This window comes from Athene cunicularia (genome assembly GCF_003259725.1).
Source record: "Athene cunicularia isolate RWA chromosome 8 unlocalized genomic scaffold, athCun1 chr8_part1, whole genome shotgun sequence".
NCBI lineage: Eukaryota > Metazoa > Chordata > Aves > Strigiformes > Strigidae > Athene > Athene cunicularia.
In genome coordinates this window covers 3,074,961-3,083,775 of record NW_020799109.1, presented here as the reverse complement: position 1 = coordinate 3,083,775, position 8,815 = coordinate 3,074,961, and positions in this window count along the sequence as shown.

Sequence of the window (8,815 nt, the reverse complement as noted above, 5' to 3'; positions counted from 1 at the left end):
CAGCGGCGGCCTCGGCCCAGAGTACGGCCCGCAGCGTCGGCACTGATGACCCCGCTGTGGGCGCCCGCGGGGACGGGAGGGAGCTCTGGGTCTGTCCTACCCGGTATCTACCAACTTCTTCAGAAAGGCCAAAAATCCTCCCTAAGGGGGATTTAGAAGATGGCTGGCATAGTGTCACCGTCTTTCCAAACCAAACCAAACGGGTCATCAACGACCAGTCCCTCCATAAATGTGTTGTCCGAACGGGAAGGAGGTAAAGAGGGTGAGGAGTTAAAAAAAAAAAAAATAATTGGGATTTAAAAAAAAAAAAAAAAGAGCCTAGGACACGTTCTAGCAGATAATTCAAAGTCAATGTTACACGACATATGCTGTGCACTAATCTATACCAGAGAACTATTAATAGTAATCCAGGAAGTGTCCAAAAGTAGCGAGTGTTAATTCATCCGATTCCATCTGTTTGCATTGTGTGAATGTTTCTAGCACATTGCGACTGCAATCTGAGCGCACCAATTTTTCCACTAGCAGAAGCCGCTGATTTCCAGCTGCATATAATTATTCTGCTTTTCTGTTTGTATGTGTTTACACGGGGAATGTCAGGCCCCGAAATCCGCAAATATATACATATGTGAGTAATCCCACTGGAGTTAATCAGACTCTGTGCATAGATAAAGCGAATCCCATGGGGGTAAGATTGTGGCCCGCTGCAGAAATGTGCTGTCATGCGTTACACAGATGCACGCACACACGTGCACACAGATGGAGACACTGCAAAGCAAAGGTCTATTGTATGCCACGGAGAAAGGGCCGCTCTTCTCCGAGGGGGAGGGGAGAAAATATCCCACAAATGTCTGCCAAGACAAAGACTTTTGCTCTTGGATTACTGCCTGCATGTAGAATGGCACACCGGGTGAGTCCATCACACGGGGCAGACAGGATAGGGCAGTGAGCTTTTTACCTTCGTACATCCACGTAAATTGGGGCTGCCCCCTCCCTGGCAGGGTTCAAGGCCAGGTTGGATCGGGGATTTGGGCACCCTGGGCTAGTGGAAGGTGGCCCTGCCCAGGGCAGGGGGGTTGGATTAGATAATCTTTAAAATCTCCCTTCCAACCCAAACCCTGCTGTGATTCTATGAATAAATTCTCATACATAATGTGTGTGCTTACAAGAACAGACCTAAGCATGAGGGACCACCAGAAATGTTTCCTCTTTCCCATCCTGTACGGAATCTCCTTCCCAAAATGGCCATCGGGCTGAGATGCAGGAGAGCTAATTTAGTCCTGCCCTAAGGGAAAACGTCACTGTCTAACTCTTTATACCGAAATGGGGAATCCTGCACTTCTGAAAAGGGAAATTCTTGTCACTGCCACAAGGTGCAAAGAGCAGTCCAGCCCTAGAAGCTCAGACATGCAGAGCACAGGTCAATCCAGAGACCTCTTGGATTTTAGGTTTCATTTTCCCCTCCTGTCAGTTACTACCACAGACAGAAGAACTTGATTAAGTTCTGGGTCACGTGAAGTCGGCTCGGTATTACCCCCCAAATCTATGTACAGCTTATTTAATAGCCTTCTACAACTGATTTGTTAGCGGGGGCTGTTTAAAGACCAATTTCAAAATGCAGTAATGACACACGGGTGACTTTAGGTCTCTGTCTGATGAGCCTGAAACAGCGACCCACACCCCCACTGCCCGCCTCACCCTGCACAGGCGTCTGAGCCGCGCGTCCTACATCTCCAAAGCCTACAGCACAAGTGGCTTGAGGTAACTGTTCGCAGAGTTTTGATGTCACCTTTGCTCATCTGTCAGTGCCCTGCTCTTCTCTGACTTTTTCTGCAGCTTAGAGCGTGACCAGATGAGCTCCAGCAGACTCGATTCCAGCCCTTCCACCCACCTCCGTGCTGGAGGCAACCGCCTGCACCTCAGCCGCACCCGACAGATGTGCTCTGACATCTGAAACTGCGAGGAAGGAAAGTCTGTGTGTGGATACCAGAGTTTGAAACTGCCAGCTGAGGTGGGGACACACATCCTGCTCTGCCACCCTTGCCAGAGAGGCCACAGCCTCGCTGGAAGAGCAGGACAGTATTTGGGAGCAATTAGGCTTTAAACTACCGCAATAGTCTCTCCTCACCGCAAAGGGCCTTTGCACTAATTGCAGATCATCACTGCAGAGCTAAAACAGAGCAGGGGACAGAGGCCCCCCTCTTTATGAATGATTCATCTCCTTGAAAGCATATAAATGTACAGAAGTATCAACAGAGATTAAAAATCCCCATAACTCCACCCTATCTAATGTGGAACATGTATGTACAAAAAGAAAAAATACAATTATTTCCTATTCAAAGATACAAAATGGATATAAAATAGCTCTCTATCAAATGCAGTATATATTATGTGCTCTCAATGGGAGGGTATTGCTTGGCAGATGAATAGGCTTTCTCCATAGAGTTGGTCTAAATATGAACAAAATCCCTCTGTTCATTTAAGACTCAACATCAACAAGTGAATTTCCGAAAAATCGCAAAGATTCCTCATTACTTTTCAGATATTAACAGCCCAACAAAAGTCTACAAAGTCCATGCCAACGACTTTAAATAGTAAGAGATCACTGAGGTTGGTAGGAATGTACACACATCCTTGGAAAGAGAACCAAGAGCTTCTGTAGATCAACTCTAAATTTTGCAGTGTGTGGAGCATCAACCAAAAGAAGTCAAGGAAAAATCAAAGAAATAGGAGGAGAAAAAAAAAAAAAACAACCAAACAACGCAGTCCTTTGCCATTATATAAATCCAGTAACACTAAACACTAAAATTCACGGTATCAACAAATCCTGCCTCCATATTGCTGTCAAGTCAGTATGATTGATGTGGTGGTGTCACCGTGTTATTTCGAGTACTAAGGTGAGTGCTGCCACTGACAGGCACTGTGAGTCACATAACCTTTCTGCCTCTTGTTTTCTCATCTTAAAAGTGAAGAGAATTAATTGAAGGAAACGTTTTGTTTGAAGAAACAGACTCATGCTTTGCAAAGAGGGGAATGTGACCCACTGGACACACAGACCTGTTACACGTCATTTCAGTCTGCGAAAAAAAAATTCTCCAGGCATTTCTTTAGGAGCTAGCAGCTTCCTCTGATTCAAAAACAACTGTTGTGTGGCAAATTGTGCCTGCAGTAGAAAATAGAACTATTTTATTTTAAATAGGGGTGAAATTGTATGCAATTGATGATGTATTTGGAGTGTTAGGCTGCTTTTTTTCCATGAAGTTGTTTGTGCCTATGTATTGTCCTCAAGGGTGACTGGTATCTCTGAATGAGGGTGAAGACAAATCAAGACTAACTTCAGTGGAGGGACTGTGTACACTGCAATTACTAGCTCCATACAGCCCAACTTAATTTAAATTAATGTTTGGATAGAGGTTACATACTTCCAGTAACCAATTTAAAACCTGGAACTTTATCAGCATTAGGAGGGTACTGAATAGTTAACTCTGCCTTAACACATCGTAATTCTTTATCATTCTGTCCGGAGAAGGAACCTAGTTTGTTCTACACCAGATTGCAACAGTAGAATGCATCAGCCTTTCAAAGACATTATGATCTCCCACAAGGAGTTAGCCCATTTCTTCAGCCACCATCACTAAGCATCTGCTGCTCCAGGTAGGTGGTCTCTGAGAAGCTGGGGAGTGATCCTTTCTTGTCCTGGGGGCATTAGTACTCACCAGGGCAAAGATGGAGCATGTACTACACTGGGAGTTGAGGGACACTGTGAAAGGGGATGTGTCTCCACTACAGCTGCTGCATCTTCCTTCTGATTGGGGGGAAAAGCTCAGCAATTTACCAAAACACAGACTGTCATGTTGAAAGTCTTCCCATGAAAAGGTGAGGAATGAACAGCTGAGTCTCCCTCTGCGAGCTCGATTTGGACACCGTGCTCTATTAACACTCATGCAGCTGTGAAACAACATGTCTCCCACGGAAGGGGTATGAACAAAGGAGTGTTTCCATCACTTCACCAGGGCACCTTCTGTAAAACACATGTATCCTTTAAAATACATGACTGAAATGCTTTCTTATTGAGAATTAATTTCACTCGGTTATAATCAAATTGGGTAAATGCAACCTGTGAACACATATGTCACTCTTCGAGCTTGAGAATTATAAGATTAGGTCCTGCACAAGAAAAATCTTTCGCATCATAGCCATAAAACATTTTGCTAAAAGCAAACAGCTTCTGTGTGTTGTTTGCTAGCAGTCTATTTACCCCATCCATTGCTTCCTTGTTCTTCTTACGTAAACTTCCTCAAAGCAAACACACACTGAAAACATTTTCCACTGAAAATGTGTCCAACATAATTCAATAAACAACGTAGTAAATAAGGGACTGCAAATTCAGAGAGCCATCTACTGGCAGCTAAGTGAAACGAAGTGAATTCATGAAGGGCCAAATCTCTGCCTCTCTTGGCAGATTTCTTTAAAGATAAGGAACTACACATGGGTAAACTGTACAAGCATAACTGTATTCACAAAACACGTATGGCAAGAGTGAAGATGCTGGTGTTCTCAGAGCAAGAAGGAGCAGCCTCGTTTGCCCTGTGCCCAGATTCTGCTGAGTGGAATGAGAGACTAGGAGAGCAAAGGAGGGAGGATGCTCCGAGTGCCTGCAGCCTTTATGACATCCCTCACATCCATGTTACTTCTTTTATAGCTGGCTCAAGCCAGGCATAGCAAAAGCTAATGACAGCAGAGCTGGAAGCAGAGCCAAGGTGCCCTGAGTGCAGCGTTTCAAACCCCCCTGTGATAGGAAATGGTGGTGTTCATCCCTGACATCGGAAGATGACAAGGGATCCCCACAGCAAAGGAAGGGAGGTACTTTGTAGTTCTGGAGACCAAATCAAATCATATCAACTACTGCACAGAGCAAACCAGCTACATGTAAAACATTCTGCCTTGAGCAGAATCTCTCAGCCCGTGAACCTGACCCGCGGGAAGGTCCCACTTCCTCTCCCAGGGAGAAGCACAGCAGTTCCAGGCACCGCTGCTATTTGAAGAGGGGGGAAGCAGCAGCGGTGTCTGGTTCCCCCCTTTCTCCTGGACGTACCTCCTCTATGTTAGGTGGAGCAGCTGGGCAGGAATGGTGGCCAGACTCGTACTTCTACAGCGGGAAGAGGTCCTCTTGAGGGAGAAACAGAAATTCAAACACTCAGCTGCACTAGTCTTTCTGCAGCCTTCTTCATATGCCACTATTTGATGTCTGCTTCATTTTTGCCTTTATTCTTTGTCTCCTGGCATTATAACTTTCCGATTTCTCCATTTTAATAGGTGGGTTCATGAACTTAAATCTCCTCAGAGAAGAACTCACAGTCTTCCCAACTGAGCTCCCATTAATTTCTGCTCATGTTTACCGTTTTCAGGTAGTTTCTGTTTCTACCCTGAACACAGCTTTCAGCTTTCAATCTCTTCCAGTTTAATACTCTGTAAATGCCACTAACGTGCTCTTTAGTTTCTCTTCCAGATATTTAACTAAGATCTTAAGGGTAGCAGTGGCAGATTCTTACAGTTATCCTACTGGAGCCTCCTCTTCTCTAGCCCAGTCCTGGGACAGACTAAGAAAATCTGGTTTTGCGTGGAGTGAGTGGTAGGAGCAGAAGCCTGCTGGCTAAGTGAAGGGAGACAAACACCTCAACAGCAATCCAGCGAGGGGATATGCTCCCTCTGCCTCTTTCATCCTGGTTACTACTTGAAAGGACAGTGCACAAATGACTGCACGAGTGCTTCCACAGGCACAGGTGAGCAGATTGACGCCTGGTGTGAATAGGTGAGGCTAGTCTGGAGAAGGACCTCAGCAGACAGCTTAGAGTCTGTGTGTGCAGGTGGGAACATCTCAAGAAGCAACTCGGGAGAATCCTTTGCCCTCTGGATCCCTCAAGCTTCCATGCTGCTTTCTCACTTTACAGTGCACATGCAACGACTATTAACCTTGAAGATCCCAACTTCTTTGCAAAACTCGTGACATTCTGGAGTAATGAGTTTGCTGCAGAGATGAAATAGTTGTCATAGCTTTTAGTTTTTAATCAATAATGCTTCTCATCTTTATAAAGCTCTGTATCATTTATCTAACCCTTCCATTTCCAGTAGTGTTGCTGAGCGCATGCAACCCTTCCAGAGAAACCCTGAAGATTTTTGTTCTTAAGTGGGTGGGAGCAACCTCGTTGTAACTTACTTTAACAAGTAGTTCTGTGAGCAGCAGAAATAACACACCCTGGATTCCAGCATCTTCCCTTTATCCTATTCCAGAGTCTCTACCCGAGCAGCTATTTCCACAAAAACTGGAGGTATTTCATATCTCTGAGGCTCTGCAAACTTGATAAAATTGTAGAACGGCTTCAAAACTCTCCAGAGGGAAACAGATCACAGATGGCTAACTTCCCTAGGAAATGAAACTAAACAAGGAAAAATTCCCTTCTCTACAGCTCCTTGACGGAAAGGTCTGCTCTGTTTAAACAACAGACAAACGGGTGTTTTGGAAAGCACATACTGTCAGCCAAATGTTTAATGGGCTTTCCTAAATATATTGCAGATTATTGATGAATGTTTAGATGACTTCCCAGAGGTGATCTAGCAGGCTAGTGGCAGATATGAGAGTAGAAGCTTTATTCCCCTGACTGCTCATCAATTCGGTGCTATTTTACCATTCTGCAATATTTGGTGGGTAAATGTTGTGTAACCATGGTATCTCTAAGATCCATAAACCAGAGAGTATCTTCCCTAATTTTCAGTCTTCTTGATGTTGCCTCAAGCGTTACCTGCTTGGCTACTGATTTAAAAAAAAAGCAAAGACAAATTATATTTTCCAAGAACACAGATTTTAAGTATTTCCTTACTAGTACTATATTAATTTAGCACAAATAGAGCTCAAAGATGGTTTGCATGGCCTTTATGCCATTAAAATGTGGCAAGTGTAAACTCTGTGACATTTGTTAGAAGTTCGCTGAATGCAGTATGTTCTCTCCCACTCCCTCTGCAAATCTGTCCTACAGAAATAGGAATTAGTGAATGTGAAGAAAACTACCTCTTTACAGATAGTTATTTATGGTTGCCTGAGTAATTATTTTGCAATCAGAGCTCTGTTTTGCATGATCTGACTGATGCAAAAAGCAGAAAATAAATATCTTCATTCTCATAACCTGATTGCCTGAGGGATTTACAATGTATATCCAGATGGCATATTGTGTGGCCTATCAAATCAGGGCATGGTTATTAAATTTCAGAGCAGGAAGGTGCAGGCAACTAATTTCAGGCAAGGGAATAGCCATTTCAGATGATCAACCAAATAATCCTTTGTTCAACATTTAGCCAAATCCAAGCCACATTAGCTACTCAGCTCTCAATATTCGAGACCATATGCAAACAGACAAGCACATTCATCTTTGTCTTTGAGAATAAAAGTAAAGATGAAACTTTAAAGAACTATTATTCCTTAAACAGGTCATAAAATTCTGAAGGCAGGAGGCCTGTTTCCTTCTGCTCTGACAGATTACCCACTATTGTGGGGCCACAGTCTTTCATGAGTTTAGAACAAACAGCAGCATGGTTTTTATTTTTAAATCTTTATCTTTGCTTGGAACATAAAGACATATATGGTGTGTGTGCCACTTTCTGTGTATTGCCTCTCCTTTCCAGTTTCGAAAAGCAACAGTAACTACATGTGACCATTCTTCAGGATTTTTTAAATTTTATCATGGTAGTGTTGCTACTATAACTCTGCCATACAGAGATGCTTGCTCTTAGTCTGAAGGATTCCTACGAGAGATGAGGATTGTGATCATTAATTCATAGAAACACAGAAATGAAGTGCTGTTAGCAAGGGCAAGCAGTGAGGTGAAAGGCAGAAGGATTAGAAAGGTCACCTCCTGCATCCCCACTTCAAGCCATTAGGTAGACCTCTGAAACAAGATGTCATCTGCTTTGCACATTAATACCTACAATCTTCTTTACTGATCGACCCTACTATGTGAAATATATCCATGAGTTTACGTAACCAAACCCAACGCGAAATACAGGAAACGTCTATTGTTGGTATTTGTCCTGAAGCTTAATTTTAGATCCCATGTCATAATCATGTGCTGATTATAAAAGATTATACTCAAGTCTGATCATCTTTTGACCAGCAGAAGGCAGTAAAATCACAAAATGGAAAAAAAAAAACCACCTAACTTTCTTCATGAACCCTAACTTGTGCTGTTGAGCCCCAAGTACATGGAGAATGCCGGGACAGCATCCTTCTATGGGATGTTGAGTAGAAATGCCAGATCCAGACATTCAAGAAATTCAAGTCACATCCTTCCTAAATCCCGTTGTTTTGTTTAAAAAACCCTTGGTTCCTGATGTGGCCAATCATTATTTTTAAGCAGCTTACGAGAGATTAATGATGAAACTACTTTACGAAGACTAGAAAACCCCCAAAACCCCTCAGCACGTCTAGCCTAGGCGAGTTGAGAGGCGATGCGGTTTCTCTGATGTACTTTCAGAAAAGAAATAAAGGAAGTTGTACTGGGAAGCGCAGTTGGCATGTGAACAAACACGTATGTGTTTAGGCTGGAGATAATTTTAAGTACTATAGCGGCCCCCAGAGAACTTGGGAGATTCGGGAACCATTTTGCTGCAGTGGTGTCAAAACACACAATTTTTTTTTTTTAAATGATGAAATTAAAAAAACCCAAAACCAAACACCTTGAAGCGACGGCTGGAGACGCCCGGAGGGGCAGCGCGCTGCGGCCGCGCCCGTGATGGCGGGGGCCAGGCCTGACGTGTGCCTGTTGGG